General features: G+C 39.5%; 1 protein-coding gene across 13 annotated transcripts in view; it reads right to left on the bottom strand.

The window, feature by feature from the left end:
* Septin11 (septin 11) overlaps positions 1-16,057 on the bottom strand; it is a 102,837-nt gene that overhangs the window by 38,361 nt on the left and 48,419 nt on the right. The gene's annotated exons all lie outside the window — the stretch shown is intronic.

Raw genomic sequence — 16,057 nt, 5'->3', positions numbered from 1 at the left:
AGACATCAATTTATCAGTATATTAAAAAAATCAACCATGTTTGTAATGTTAAAAAAAAAACACACCAGAAATTCTACTGTGAAGAGAAAGATATTTCTATGTATGATCAACAGAATACTTTCCTAGAAATGCCTCAACGAATGTCAGAAACTACTCAGCACAAAAAGCCTGAATGTATACAGGACATTTATATCTGAATAGAAAAAACAGTACCAGTGAATTTGGCTATAGCCAGTCTGCATATTACAAGGTAATAAGCTGGTTTTTTTCATCTCCTAAATGTTAGTATGTATACAGTACTATAATACTTAAGGGAGACCAGCCACCAGCTGGCCCTTGAGGTCAAAATGGTTGCAGGTGGAGGCGACCTGCTCCATCCGGCTTGCCCCAACCACCTGCATCCAAGAGACTGTGAGAACCGCCCCCTCCCCAGCACACCCACCAGCCTCCAGCTTAGCTGGGCAGACCCTGCAACAACAGGACCCCCCCCCACCGCCCCCCGCCTCTGGCCTCTTGGGTGTGCAGCTACCTGGTTCCACACTATAGAGTCACAGGGGAACATAAAGGCCATTGTCCTGAGCTGCAGAAGTGAACTACAGAGAGAGGGCCTCTCTCAGGCTCCCTGATGAAAACTGAAGCCCACTGGAAAAGTGAAGAGATTCTCTGCAATAAAGGCACACCAGACCACTGTACTTGGTAAGCTGGAGGGATCATCACCTCCCATTTGAACCTGGACTATTTTCAGGGGAAAGGCAGCTGGAACCTGTAATAGAATCTTGCAGGGTTTAAGCCTGCAGGAGGACAGGGAGCTCAACTTGGGACTTGCACCCAGAAATCTGCCTGAATCTCACAAGTCTGTGACTGGCTACTGAGAATCATTGACTTATAACTGCACATTGCTGCCCACGTTGTTTATTGTGACAGGAGAGATATACCCTGAAGGAGGCCCTTCATTTTTATCTTTTATTTTCAAAATTACCACTTTTTTTGCTCTTACTTTTTATATTTTTCTCTTTTCTCTTTTAAAATGTTTCTTTTCTCTTTTCTTTCTCTCTCCCTCGCTGTCCCACATTGTTCTTCATCTCCCTTTGTGTTCCTGTTCTGCCCGATTCGTATTTCTTCTTTATTTTTCTTTTCTTCTCTCTCCTTCTCTTTTTTTTTTGTATTATTTTATTGGTACATTGTAGGTATACAACACAATTACATTTCTCATTGGGAATTGTACCTTTACATAATCCATCTTGGTTCTTATCTTTTCCCCATTCCTAGCCCTCCCCTCACGCCCTCCACCCTTCCCTATTTACAAAGACTTTATTTCGATTTCTCATCATTTTTTCCTTTCCCTTCTTTCCTTTCCCCTGCCCCTCCAACTAACCCTACCCCTTTGGACCTTTTCTTCCTATTTTACATTATCGATTATTCATTCTAATAATTGGTACATTTTAGGCATACAACATAATGACATTCATCATTGGAAATTTGCACCTTTACATAGTCTCTCTTGGTTCTTATTTTTCACCCTTGCCCAGCCCTCCCTTCAGCCCCTCCAGTCCTCCCTATTTACAAAGATTTTGGTCCTATTTTTCCATTTTCTCATATTAATCCCATTCCCTTCTATCCTTTCCCCTACCCCTCCCACTTCGTTCCCCTTTGCCCCTTTTCTTCCTATTTCACATTACCTATTATACATTTAGTCCTTATTTACACTTGCAGTTTCTCACACCAGAGAAACTATTTGGTATTTACACCTGTGTCCTATTTATTTCACTTAAGAGTAGTCCCTCAATGTGCATCCACTTAGCTATAAATGTCTCTAGTTTCTCATTTTTTATGGCTGAGTAGCACTCCATTTTATAAAAAAAACACATCTTCTTTATCCAGTCTCCAGTTGATGGGCATTTGGGCTGTTTCCAAGTTTTAGCTATTACAAACTGCGCTGCTATGAACATGGGTGCACATATATCACTGTGGTATGATTCTTTTAATTCTTTGGGGAAGATCCCCAGCAGTGGAATAGTGGGGTCAAATGGGACTTTCAGTCCTAGTTCTTTGAGGTATCTCCATACTGATTTCCACAGTGCTTGCACCAGTCTACACTCCCACCAGCAATGGAGCAGGGTTCCTCTTTCCCCACAGCCCCGCCAGCATTGGTTATTGGTTGATTTCATGATAGCAGCCATTCTTTCTGGAGTGAAGTGGAATCTCAGCATTGTTTTCATTTGCATCTCTCGAATGACCAGTGATGTTGAACATTTTTTCATGTATTGATTTGCTATTTCTACTTCTTTGTCTGAGAAATGTCTGTTCATTTCAGATGCCCATTTTTCGACTGGGTCTTTAAACTTGGGAGGTCTGATCTTTTTAAGTCCTTTATAGATTCGAGATAGTAGACCTTTGTCTGAGGAAGAGCAGGTGAAGATTTTCTTCCACATTATGGGTTGTCTTTTCACACTGCTGGTGGTTTCTCTTGCTGTGCAGAAGCCTTTTAATAAGAAGAGATCTCATTTGTTGATTGTTTGTGCTAGTTCACGGGCAACTGAGGTTTTGTTCATAAAATCTTTTCCTACACCTATGTCTTCAAGGGTTCTACCTAACCTCTGTTCCAACTGGTTCAGAGTTTCTATTTTAATATTTAGATCTTTAATCCATTTTGATTTTAGTTCAGTGCATGGTGAGAGATATAGGTCTAGTTTTAATCTTTGGCAAGTTGAAGCCCAATTTTTCTAGCACCATTTATTAAAGAGGCTATCTTTCCTCCAGTGAGGGTGTTTGGCTCCTTTGTCAAAGATGAGATGGCTGAGTGTGTCTGGTGTTGTTTCTGCATCTTCTAATCTGTTCCACTGGTCCTCAGGTCTGTTTCTTTGCCAGTACCATGCTGTTTTTATCACAGTAGCTTTGTAGTAGAGTTGCAGGTTGGGGATTGTGATACCCCCTGCCATGTCTCTGTTACCTAGAATTGCTTTTGCTATTCTGGGTCTCTTCTTGCTCCAAATGGATTTTTGGATTGTTTTCTCGAGGTCTATGAAGTATGCTGCTGGGATCTCAATTGGAATTGCATTAAATCTATATAGCAGTTTTGGAAGTATGGCCATTTTCACTATATTAATCCTTCCTACCCAGAAGCAGGGGATGTCTGTCCATTTTCTGATATCATCTTCAATCTCTCTTTTCAGAGTGCCATAGTTTTCAGAGAAGAGGTCTTTGATTTCTTTCGTTAGGATGATTCCTAGGTATTTCAGTTTTTTGGATGCTATTGTGAAAGGAATTATTTGCCCTCTTTCTCTCTCAGTGAGTCTGTCATTGGTGTAGAGGAAAGCTATTGATTTTTGTGTGTTGACCTTGTAACCAGCTACTTGACTGAATTTGGTTATTAAGTCTAGAAGACTTTTGGTGGAGTTCTTGGGGTCTTCTATATAGAGTATCATGTCATCTGCAAATAATGACAATTTGACTTCTTCATTTCCTATCTTTATTCCTTTTATTTCTTTCTCTTGTCTAATTGCTGTGGCTAATGTTTCCCTCTCTCCTTCTCTTGCTTGTGTCCTCTGGCCTCACTGATAACCTTCCCCTATCCCTCTATCTGCCTATTCCTCCCTCCCCAATGCCTTCTAACTCCCCATCCCAAAAGGCAAAGTTGCTATATTGATGAGTTCATTCACTATAAACATATGTTGTATTGGTTCTTGATCTTGATTTAATTCACACAGTTAAAGGTGATAGGTTAATAACTACCACAAATTATCATTTTCTAAAAGGTACTTGATGCTACTGTGTTGCTGACTGTATCACTTGGGCTAAGGTGTTATGATTGATCTATCAGCTATCCTTCCTGGTATAATGAAAATCAGATAGCCTCGGAGCTATTAGAGATTCAAAACCTAAAGTCCAGCTATACCTGGAAGACACCTCTGAGAAGCAATCATTCCATAAGGGTTCTAAATACATCAACAAAGATACTTACAATAAACAACTTCAAAGTATCAACCCAGGAACTAAACCAAGGACAGTACCAAAAACAAAAATGAGAACACATTTAAGTAAGGCACAAACTCAGACTTCCACCCCACAAAAGGAAAATTCTGGGGGAAAAGAGGTGGAAAAGTGATAATCAACCACATGGACACCCTGAACTGATAGCACAGTAAGTAACAAAACAGATGACTGAGGCTCTAGAAAAACTCAAAGCAGCAATCATCTTCCGCATAACTACAGAGATGGTGAGCAGAGTGAAAGACATGATTAGAGGCTCTAGAACAGAAACAGATGAAAAAAAAACAGATGAGCTCAGAAACATGCTGGGAACCATGAATGCCCAGCATAAGAAAGAAATGGAAACCATGATCCCCCAACATAAGAAAGAAATGAAATCCATGAAACAGATTCAAATAGATATTCCGGAGAATAAAAACTCTATTGAAAGCATGCAGAACAGATTAAGGGAATCTGAAGATAGAATATCAGATATAGAAGACAGGATTGCAGGTAAGGACCATGAAAACAGAGATCTCTTCAAATTAGTAAGGGACCATGAGAAATCGATCCAGCAGCTGCTAGATGATGCAAAGAAGAATAACATAAGATTGATAGAAGTCCTCGAAAAAACAGCAGAAAGTACAACTGACACAAAAAAACTGTTCACAGAATAGTAGAAAACTTCCCAGACAGAAGTGGAGAAGTGGACATACAGATAAGTGAGGCATATAGAACTCCAACTAGTCATGATCAAAAAAAATCTACACCTAGGCATAGAATAGTTAAGATCCCAGAAACCCAACAGAAGAACAAAATCCTACAGGCAGTTAGAGAAAAGAAACAAACCACCTCCAAAGGAAAGCCCATCGGACTCATGGCAGACTTCTCATCACAAACCCTCAAATCAAGGAGAGCCTGGAGTGAAGTATTTCAAGCCCTAAAAGAAAATAACTTCCAACCTACACTGTTACATCCTGCAAAATTATCTTTCAAAATCAATGGGGAAATTAGATACTTCCACAACAAAGAACACCTGAGAGATTTCATGAACACCAAACCAGCACTCCAAACAATTCTAAGCAATATCCTAGAAAAAGACAATGAGGGTCACAACTCCATGAGGCCCAACAGAGGGAAGCCACCAGGCAAGGTAAGAAACTAAAGGGAAAGAGGGAAAAAATAAGAAATAAAAGAGCCAACAATAGTAAAACATCATGACAAGGATGAGTCAAGATCTATCAATTATAACTATCAATGTTAATGATCTCAACTCACCAATCAAAAGAGAAAGACTGATAGAATGGATTAAGAAGCCAACTCCAACGATATACTGTATACAAGAAACACACCTAACTCAAAAAAGAAATACATAGACTGAAAGTAAAAGGATGGAAAACAGTTCTCCATGCCACAGGAACCCAGAAAAAAGCAGGGGTAGCAATTTTATTTGCAGACAAAGTAGACTTCAAACCAAAGCTAATTAAGAGAAACAAAGATGGTCACTACATCCTTGTGAAGGAAACAGTCCAAGAGGAAGAGATGACAATCATAAATATATATGCACCAAATACAAATGCCCCCAACTATACAAAACAAATATTAATGGACATAAAAAACCAAATAAGCACTAATACAATGTAGTGGGGGACCTCAATACCCCATTATCACAAATAGACAGATCATCTAGACAAAAAATTAACAACAAAATTCTAGAACTGAACCAAACTATTGAACAAAGGACTTAATAAATGTTTACAGAGTGTTTCACCCCACAAAAATCAAAATACACATTCTTTTAGGCTCCACATGGGCCATTCTCCAAAACAGACCACATGCTAGCTCATAGGACATGTCTAAGTAAATGTAAAAGAACTGAAGTTACTCTCTGTATATTATCAGACCATAGTGCAATAAAATTGGAAATCAATGACATAAGAAACCGCAAAACTCACACAAACACATGGAAATTAAAGAAGAAATTAGACAGTTTCTACAAGTAAATGATAATGCCAGTACAACATACAGGAATCTATGGGACACAATGAAAGCAGTTCTACAGGGGAAATTCATAGCAGTTCATGCCCATATTAGGAAAACAGAGAGAACTCAAATAAATAACCTAATGCAGAACCTCAAGCTCCTAGAAAAAGAAGAGCATAACAACCCCAAAGCTCATACAAGACAGAAAATTATAAAGATCAGAGAAGAAATCAATGCAATGGAGACTAAGAGAATGATACAAAAAAAAAAAAATCAATGAATCAAAGAGTTGGTTTTTCAAAAGAATAAATAAAATCGATAAACCCTTAGCCAACTTTATCAAAAAAAGGAAAGAAAAGGCTCAAATCCACGCAATTAAGGACGAAAAAGGTGAAGTCAGAAATCCAGAGCATTATCAATACCTACTTCAAGAACCTGTATGCTAATAAAATGGAAAGAAAGAAGAAATGGACAGATTCCTAGATACATACAAATTGCCAAAATTAAATGAGAAGATATAGAAATCTAAATACCCCAATTACAATGAGTGAAATTGAAAACGTAATAAAAAATTTACCAAAAAAGAAAAGCCCAGGTCCTGATGGCTTCACTGCTGAATTTTACAAGACATTTAAAACAGAACTATTGCCATTACTCTTTAAACTCATCAAGGAAACTGAAAGGGAAGCAAGGCTTCCAAATTCATTCCTGGAAGCAAGTGTGACTTTGATTCCAAAATCAGGGAAAGACACAACCCGAAAAGAGAACTACAGGCCAATCTTCCTAATGAACATAGATGCAAAAATCCTCAACAAGATACTGGCAAATAAGAATACAAAGGACCATCAAGAAGATCATACACCCTGACCAAGTCAGATTTATCCCAGGGATGCAAGGATGGTTCAACATTCGTAAATCAATAAATGCTATACACTATATTAACAGAGTCAAGGATGAAAACCATTATGATCATCTCAAGAGATGCAGAACAGACATTCGACAAAATCCAACACCCATTCATGATAAAAACGCTACAGAAAATTGGAATAGAAGGTCTTTATCTCAACTTGATTAAGGCTATCTATGAAAAACCAATAGCCAACATCATACTAAATGGTCAAAAACTGAAAACTTTCACGCTAAAATCAGGAACAAGGCAAGGATGCCCACTATCACCACTCCTGTTCAATACTGTTCTGGAAACATTAGCCACAGCAATTAGAAAAGAGAAAAAAATAAAAGGAATAAAGATAGGAAAGGAAGAAGTGAAACTGTCATTATTTGCTGATGATATGGTACTTTACATAGAAGACGCAAAAAACTCAGCCAAAAGACTTCTAAACCTAATTGACAGATTCAGTACAGTAGCTGGATATATGGTCAACACTCAAAAAGCAATAGCCTTTTTATATACAAATAATAGGCTCACTGAGAGAGAAATTCAGGAAACAATTCCTTTCACAATAGCATCCAAAAAAATGAAATATCTAGGAATCAATCTAACAAAGGAATCAAAAGATCTCTACATTGAAAACTATAGCACTCTGAAAAAGGAGATCAAGGAGGATATAAGAAAATGGAAAGACATTCCTTATTCCTGGGTAGGAAGAATCAATACAGTGAAAATGGCCATACTTCCAAAACTACTATATAGATTTAATGCAATGCCGATTGAAATTCCATCAATATATTTCACAGAACTAGAGAAAACAATCCAAAAATTCATTTGGAACCAGAAGAGACCTAGAATAGCAAAAGAAATTCTAGGCAACAATACTTAAGGGAAAAACAAACTGTATCAATTTCTGTAACCTTAAAAAAACACTTGATTCCATGTTTTTGAAAAAGAATTATATACTTCAAAACAAGTCTCTTGACAACAGTATTTACTAATGTTACTGAGTGCTTACTTTGTGCCAAGTGTAGCAAGTTTCTGATTTCTTCTCTCATTTAAATCCTGCTACTCCACCAAATAGATGCTATGATTTCTTCCATTTGGAAGATAGAGGAGCAGGAAAGCTTAGGTAAAGTCTGTAAGTGTTTTGTCTAATCACACTACAAATAGCATACCCAGAGTTCTACCTGAGGTTTGTGTGGCTCTAACGGCTACCTTCATCAACACAGCATCTTGGCTTTGCTGTTACAGAAAAACTGACCACCTAGTATTTCCCAGTTATGGATATGAGTCTATGTTAATCCTTCCCTACTGAGGTTTTTCCCCCTATTCAGCTGAATTCAAGCTGGCAAACATTCAGTTTTCCACTTTCATGATGACATCTATGACAAAGAAACTGCATGATGTTACATGACCTGAAACAATGACATTATTAATTCAATGATAATTCAAGTCAATGAAATGTTTATTGAGTCCTTCATGTTCAAAGTGGAGTGTCAAGGGCTGGGGATTTAGCTCATTGGTTCCACAGCCTGCCCTGCAAGTGCAAGGACCTGAGTTCGATCCCCAGTACCAAAAAAAAAAAAAAAATCAACAGCAACAAAGTGGGGTGTCAAGAACCTGGAACAACAATACCAAATAAATGGTTAGAAACAAATATGCAGCCATGATGAATGTTAGCTCAACCTTCAAAACAGGACCCAAGCAGTCTGAGGATGTAGCTCGGTGGAAGCGTCCTTGCATAGCATGCACTAGGCTCCATCCCCAGCACCACAGAAAACAACCAATAACAAAGCACTAAGCCAAAGTCTTCCCTGATTCTAGTTCTGTTGAGTCAAAGACAGCTGGCAGTCAGAAAAAACCCAGCCTTGCTGGTGACAGTGGTAGCTGAGTATACACATTGGTGGACAGAGGAAAGTAGAAATCAAGAAACATTAGCTCTAAAAGTATCTTTTCTTTTTTTTTATTTTATTTTTTTATTTATTTTTGGTACTGGGGATCAAACTCAGGACCTTGCACTTGCAAGGCAGGTGCAGCACTGCTGAGCTAAATCCCTGGCCCTCTTTTCTTTTTTTAAATCTGAAAAAATGCTCAGATTTCCAGCCTGGTTAAACATTCCAGTATATAGCAGCAACAAATCCTAATCCTGATAATGTTCCTGGGAAGATTCCCTCTTCTGAAGGACTGCTGCGATGGCATCAAGGATGATGATATTCCATGGAAGAAAAGAAAAGCTCTGGAATTTGCAGCCTTAGGGCAACATTCTCACTATAAATGCAAAATCCACTAATTAGAAGTTCTTTATTTATTGTACTCATTATCTTCCAACATGATGCAAAACTAAAGTAGGATGGAGTCTTTCTGGATTTGTGCTTTCTCTGATCAGAAGCCTTATGTGGTCTGCCTCTTACTATACAAAAAGTTGTTCAAATTGGGTGTGGTGACACACTTGTAATCACAGCTACATCCAAGATGGAGGTGGGAGGATCGACTGCACTCACGAATTCTGAGACTAGTCTGGGCAATACAGAAAGACCTCAGCCCACAAGCTGCAAAACTGCCAGGACTGGGCTCAAACTTTTGATCCTCCTGCCTCAGCCTCCCAGAGTGCTAGAATTATAGGCAGCACTACCACACCTGGCTTTGCCTTACTCTTTAACCTTTCCCATTTTAATATATCTAAGATCTTATAATTTCCTCCTTTATCAGGCTTCATTTAGCCAGTGTTTTTCCAGTGCCCACTATATACCAAGCACTGTGGCAAGTTCTGGAATACAACAATGAACTAGCCCAACAGGGTGTCCTCCTATGTCTTAGAATCTAGTGTGAATACCAATCAACTCTGATCTATTATTATGGGAATAACATTCTAAGTGTCTGCCATAACCACATTCCCCTTACGAGCAAAACCAGACATTATACTCAGAGACCTCGGTGAGAGCTGAATACAGATAACTGGACCAGAACCAGGCCCCTAATCCAAAGGCCACCAAGCACACCTGATCATTATATTATGCTATAATAGTACCCACTGGACCCATCTGATCAGAATTTTTCTATTTGAATGAGAGATACAATCTACACATAAGGTCATGGCTTGAAAAGGGCAGGTGTACAGAGGAGAGTAAATAAGCAGAGGCCACGCAGCAACAAAGGCTCTCAGTGAACAGTAGCTGTGCTGTGGATAGACTGTGGCTGGGAATACAGGACAAAGAGAGCAAATCCGTATATGGCATACTGGAAATTCATGTATTCAACAGGGCTAAAATGGTGAACAGAAAATCAGCAATGAACTTCTGTGATACCTGATGTTATTCCAGATCCCTGTGAGGTCTGGCTGTGCAGCAGCTAGGACTGTGTTCTCTCTTCCTTACCTTCCTGAATACTCTTACAAATAAACTCCATCAAAAAATGTAATAGAAATCAGTCTGTGTTCTTTAAAGGATAAGAAGCTCATAATCAAGATTCATGGCTTAACAAAGCAGCTATAAGCAAAACAAAGTTACTATGTAATGGATACATATGGATTCCAGTAGTGACTCTGGAAGCACTTGAATCACTGTGTAACCTTCTCAGCACAACTAGCTGCTGCCCAGACTTCCCTGCTCTCACAACATGGACAAGGGCACCCTGCAGAACTCTTCAAGAAACCTCTCCACACTGTCAAAGGTTCTGTCTGTAGAAAGTCACCTGCTTACCTCTCCCCTGCTTCCCTTGGGACAATAAACGCTTCAATTTATAGGACAAGAATTCTAGGTTACCTGGACAGGGCTGGAATTATGATTTCCTTTTACTAGATGGAAAATTATTAAGTACATGTGAATGTGGAACAACACACACTTTTTTTTGGAAGCCACAGTAACTTTAATGACAGAAGGTGGAAATTATGAACAATTAGCATTCCAGGCCCTACTTATAACATGGGGGTAATCAGTGGGTTGAAAAACGACTGTCCCTCTAAATTTCAGTGTTTAGCTTTCCATTTCTCTGCTCTGTGCTTTTAAGAACCATAATTAAGACACAGCGATGCTAGCAGCAATGTGATTCACCAAAAGGAGTTCCACAGGAAGTGACACTTTTGAAATAAAAAGAACTATAAAAGTCAAGAAGTTCTTCAATGCATTGTCTTCTCAAACATCTCTCTGAACCATGAAAACAGAGCCTTGTTTATACTGAGGATCTACAAGAGCAAAAAAGTATCTCACTGAGTAACTGAGACCCTTCTAGTTAAAGGGTCCAGTTCAAACTAAACAACTACAACAATATGTTCAGAAAATCAATGACTTGACTAGAGCATTCCAAAGCTCCCTAGCAGAGTACCACAGACAGAGGAGGCACTGACCAAATATTAAAGTAGAAATGATCGTGGTAATCACTTATACTGAGACTTGCCACTGTGGTAGATTTTTCAGTTTGTTTTTTATTCTATTGCCAATTCATCTGCCTGAACATATGATCATTAGAGTAATTAGGGTCAACTCGTGAAGCGCTATCCATGGCTTCTGTTTCTGCTGCTGCAAATGCTGGTGACCATGGTGCCCATTTCATCAGGGAAAGCAGTTCTACCCCTTTCATTCCACTCTCATGATGATTTTATCCACGTGCTCTAAGGCAGACACGGTGGGGGGGGCACCCCCAGAAAGACTGCATTATTAATTAGGAGGTAACTGTAGATGAGATTCAGCATGAGCTATTCTAATTGGCAAGCCTGGCTACTCAGGCGAGGAATTGTGCGATGAGAGTCTGTGGCCTCCTCTAGTCTAGATTTTACTTGTGGATGGAGCCAGGTAATCAGCATGCTAACAGTTGTGATCCATCATTCCTCACACATTTGCCTTTGATGCGCCATGCTGTGGCATAGTAACACAGCCTGCATGAGGGACTTAAAGCCAAGAGCACATGCATCAATCCACTGCCCCCAGCCCAGCCACTATATCACCACCATATCTCTTTTCTAAAATTTCATGATAGAAACGTCTCCAGGTATGTTCTGTTTTTTAATTTTACAGATATAATACATCATTCATATGTTAAACTTAACTTGTGTGCGGCACATAATATGTGCTCACTAAATGACCTGTTGAATGGATAGATTCCCTCCACACTCTGACTACCAAGCTGAGTGACAAATGCATGGCCTCATAAATTAATTACTACAGGCAGCCTGATGGCAGGCTTTGAGCTCTGACTCTACCCTTGGCTTCATCTTATTTTCTGGGATCAATTTCATTTTCATTGATTTTACCCTGTAAATCACTTCACAGTCTTTCCTGGAAAAAGAGAGGATTGGTATGTTTAAAATTTGATTGGAGAATCTTACAATTTATGTTGTCAATATAGCCTCAGTTAAAATAACCTTAAACTTATCTGTTTTCTATTCCTCTTTTCTTATCCCCTCAAAAGAATTAGGCTTGGATTTTTAAATGTATTTTCAAAGTGTATTACTAATTTACTTTGGCTTTCCTAATAAATAAGTTCTCCAAAAACAGGGATGTACAGTATCTTATTTACTTCTGTATGTTCACGAGGAATGGACACACAGCTAGACCAACACTGATGCTGCTTCTCAGAGTCAGTGTCATTTTGGAAAATGAATGAGAAAGATGGCAAAACAGTGAAAGAGGCTGAATTCTAACTTAGATTTCTGAGTAAAACATATAAAGCTTTATTAAAACTAAAGTACAGTTTGGAGACTGAATGTGTTGTAAGCAAGACAAGACTAGGAGAACTGTTAAGTCCAGGGTATCCTGTTAGCCAGTTCAGCACTTGAATTCTCTCCCTGGGTAAGTGAAAACTCTCTCTCTCTCTCATTTATTCCTAAGACTCAACCAAGAGGCATTCTAATAGCAGACATTTAATTCAGTATCTCTGAAACAGACTTAAGTTCATGCCAAGATCAGTTCCTACCTTGGTTTCTTCCTCTGCTTTTAAGCTCTTGCCACAAAACAAAATTATGATTGTTTAGCTGTTGTGATTTTAAAAAATCCTTAATGGGACAGTATAATTCTTTTTTAAACCTTAATTCTCTTCCACATTTATCACATGAAAATAAACTAATACCATAAACATCACACACGTGCATACTGTGACAAGTAGGAAAGAAATCACCATGGATACTCTGAAGTTAAATATGACACCTACTCCTCTATGTGGCTGTCCAAATGTTTTGATCAGGTAAAACACTTTTTTATAGACTCTTAAAAAATCACTGATTGACAGTGGACGTTTTTTCTTATACAGCTATTTTGCTGTAAAATATTAGTGGAAAGGGTCTTTGATAGGTTCTACCCTCTGAAGATCAGTTAATATTTAATAATGACACCTCTATCTCCCAAAGAACTATTGCTAACTCTAACCAAAGGGCTCTGTATTAACCCATTTTCCAGTACTACAATTAAATGCCTGAGGCTGGGTGACTTTTTGAAAAAGTTACTCAGCTCACGATTCTGGAGGTTCAAGGGCATGGGCCACCATTAGCTCAGCTTTGCAGAGGGCTTCCTGGTGGATGGCATCCCAATGGTGGCAGCAAATGCAGGAGGGAGATCACTCAGCCAGACTGCTGCTGCTTTTCTGGCTGTACTGGGGACTGAACCCAGCAGCTCACACATACTGTGCCTGCACTCTATAATTGAACTATGTCCCCAGCCCTTATTTATTTTCTGAGACAGGGTCTTTCTTGCTAGGTTTCCCAGAGTGGCTTTGAACTTAACGATCTTCCTGCCTCAACCTCCCAAGTAGCTGGGACTGCAAGCATGCACCACCTTGCCTGGCTCCAAATTTATTCTGTTCTCATAACCCTCTCTAAAGAACTGACACAGAGGACCTATAAAAACTACATTAATCCCTTCTGAGACTGTTACCCCAGTGACCTGAGACCTCCCAGTAGACCTCCCATTTTGAAGGTCCCACAATCTCTCAATACTGCCACACCGAACACCTAGCTCCTAGTACCTGAGCCCTTGGATGGCACAGTCAAACCACACCTGAACCATGGTAGGCTCCAACAGATTATGGAAAAGAACCTGGAGAGTTAAATATGAGGGCATGCAAGGGTATCCAGGACTTACTGTGGAGTGAAAAAGAGCAAAGAAATAAAACAGCAGGAACTCATTTGTGTAAATGCAAAAAAAAGAAAAAAACACCCATGTAATCATGAGAGCTGTTTTCATCCGTCCCGGGTGTGTCTGGCCAATGCCCAATCCCCTTGCTGGCAACGTATCTTTCCTATGGGGAGCCCCTTGTGTTTTAGAGTAGATGGACCCCATCTCCCAGCCAGGGTGGCTTGTGTTCCCCTCCTGTGAGTTACAGAAATCCTGCGGTGTTCAGTGAAACGTGTGAGAATGTCTTGCTCTCTCCCTTGGGCTTGCTGAACTGGTAACTGCTGGTGGGAGGGAAAAGCCCAAATGTGAGGGCCAGCAGAAGCAAGCAGGACCAAGAGCCAGGGACAGTGACCTGATAGCACTCTGACCCTCGGATCTAGTTCTTAATTCCCTAACTCTATATATTACCTTTTGACTGCATGTTGGGCAGAAGGGGAGAGTCTTAACTGAGTTTAAATTGGAATGGTGCAATTCTCTGAAAAATTTCAAAACACAAGAATAGTCAGAACCCAAGTGTGGTGGTGCACGCTTATAATCCCAGCACTCTGGGAGGCTGAGGCAGGACAAGCACAAGTTTGAGCTGAAGCTGGGCAAATCAATAAGATCCTGGCTCAAAATTTTAAAAAAAGAGGGCCGGGGGAAGGTAAGCCGGTCCCAGAACCCGGAAGGAAGCTCCCCTACCGCCATCCAAGCTCCTTGGGCAGAGAAGGTGAGCCGCGTGGGTGCCAGAAGCACACCCCGACCCCCCCCCCCATGGAAATGAGAAGACACGTAAACAAGCCTCAAAAATGGACTTCTGGATCACCTACAGCAACCCCAAAGGGAAATGTGATGGAACAACCTGATCCTCAACCACCTGGACTCTCTGAACTGGCAACAAAAGAGGATCTGGGAAAAATGAAATCAGAAATAATTTCTCAGATAATAGCAAAGACTGTGCTCATGGTGCAAGACATGATTAATAAATCTAGAGAGGACACAGATAAAAAAATAGAGGACCTGAGGAACATGATGGAATCCCAACATAGGAAACAAATGGAATCCAAAAAACAGATGCAAACAGATTTCCAGGAGATTAAAAACCCCACTGAAAGTCTGCGCAGCAGAATGAACCAATGTGAGCATAGAATTTCAGATATAGAAGAAAAGATTGCAATTAGTGACCAGGAAAAGAAAAATTGCTTTAAAATTGTAAAGGAACACGAGAAATCAATCCAGCAGCTGCTAGACGATGCAAAGAAGAATAACATAAGACTGATTGGAGTCAATGAAGAAACAGGAGAGAGTGTAGATGACATAAAAAAACTGTTCACAGAAGTGATGGCAGAAAACTTCCCAAGGAGGGGAAAAGAACTTGACATACAGATAAGTGAGGCATATGGGACTCCAGCTAGCCTTGATCAAAAAAAAAATCTATACGTAGGCATATAATAGGGTTCCAGAAATACAACAGAAGAACAAAATTCTACAAGCAGTGAGAGAAAAGAAACAAATCACATACAAAGGAAAGCCCATCAGAATCACAGCAGACTTCTCAATGCAAACCCTCAAAGCAAGAAGAGCTTGGAGTGATGTATTTCAAGCCCTAAAGGAAAACAGCCTCCAACCCAGATTGATGTACCCTGCAAAACTATCTTTCAAAATTGATGGAGAAAAATTTTCATGATAAAGAGCACCTCAGGAACTTCATGAATATCAAACTGGCACTCCAAAAAATTTTAGACAATACCCTAGGAAAAGACAATGAGGATCACAGTGCCAGGAAACCCAGCAGAATGAATCCATTGGGCGTGACAAATTAAACGCAAAGGGGGAGAATCCAACAAAAAGAAAACGTCATGACAAGGCTTTAAAAACTTTTAACTTCATCTCTCGAATGAGTGTATAATTCAATCTTGGTATTGTACTGATTAGTATTTTTCTGATTCTAGAGTTGCACACCTTTCCTTGTGCTGTACTGGCTATTTATCATCTTATGTCTACTTTTTAATTGGGTTGTCTATTAATGAGCTCTAAGAATTCTTTATATATTCTGGTCATAGGTTATATGCATTGTAAATATGGTCTGTTTAAGGACTACTTTTCATTTTAATGATGTCATTTAAAGTTC

Source organism: Heterocephalus glaber, unplaced genomic scaffold (genome assembly GCF_053883595.1).
Source record: "Heterocephalus glaber isolate CG9 unplaced genomic scaffold, H.glaber_assembly_v1.0 deba00001454, whole genome shotgun sequence".
Classification (NCBI taxonomy): domain Eukaryota; kingdom Metazoa; phylum Chordata; class Mammalia; order Rodentia; family Bathyergidae; genus Heterocephalus; species Heterocephalus glaber.
The sequence above is the reverse complement of the archived record's forward strand: the minus strand, read 5'-3'. Positions and strand labels throughout refer to the sequence as shown.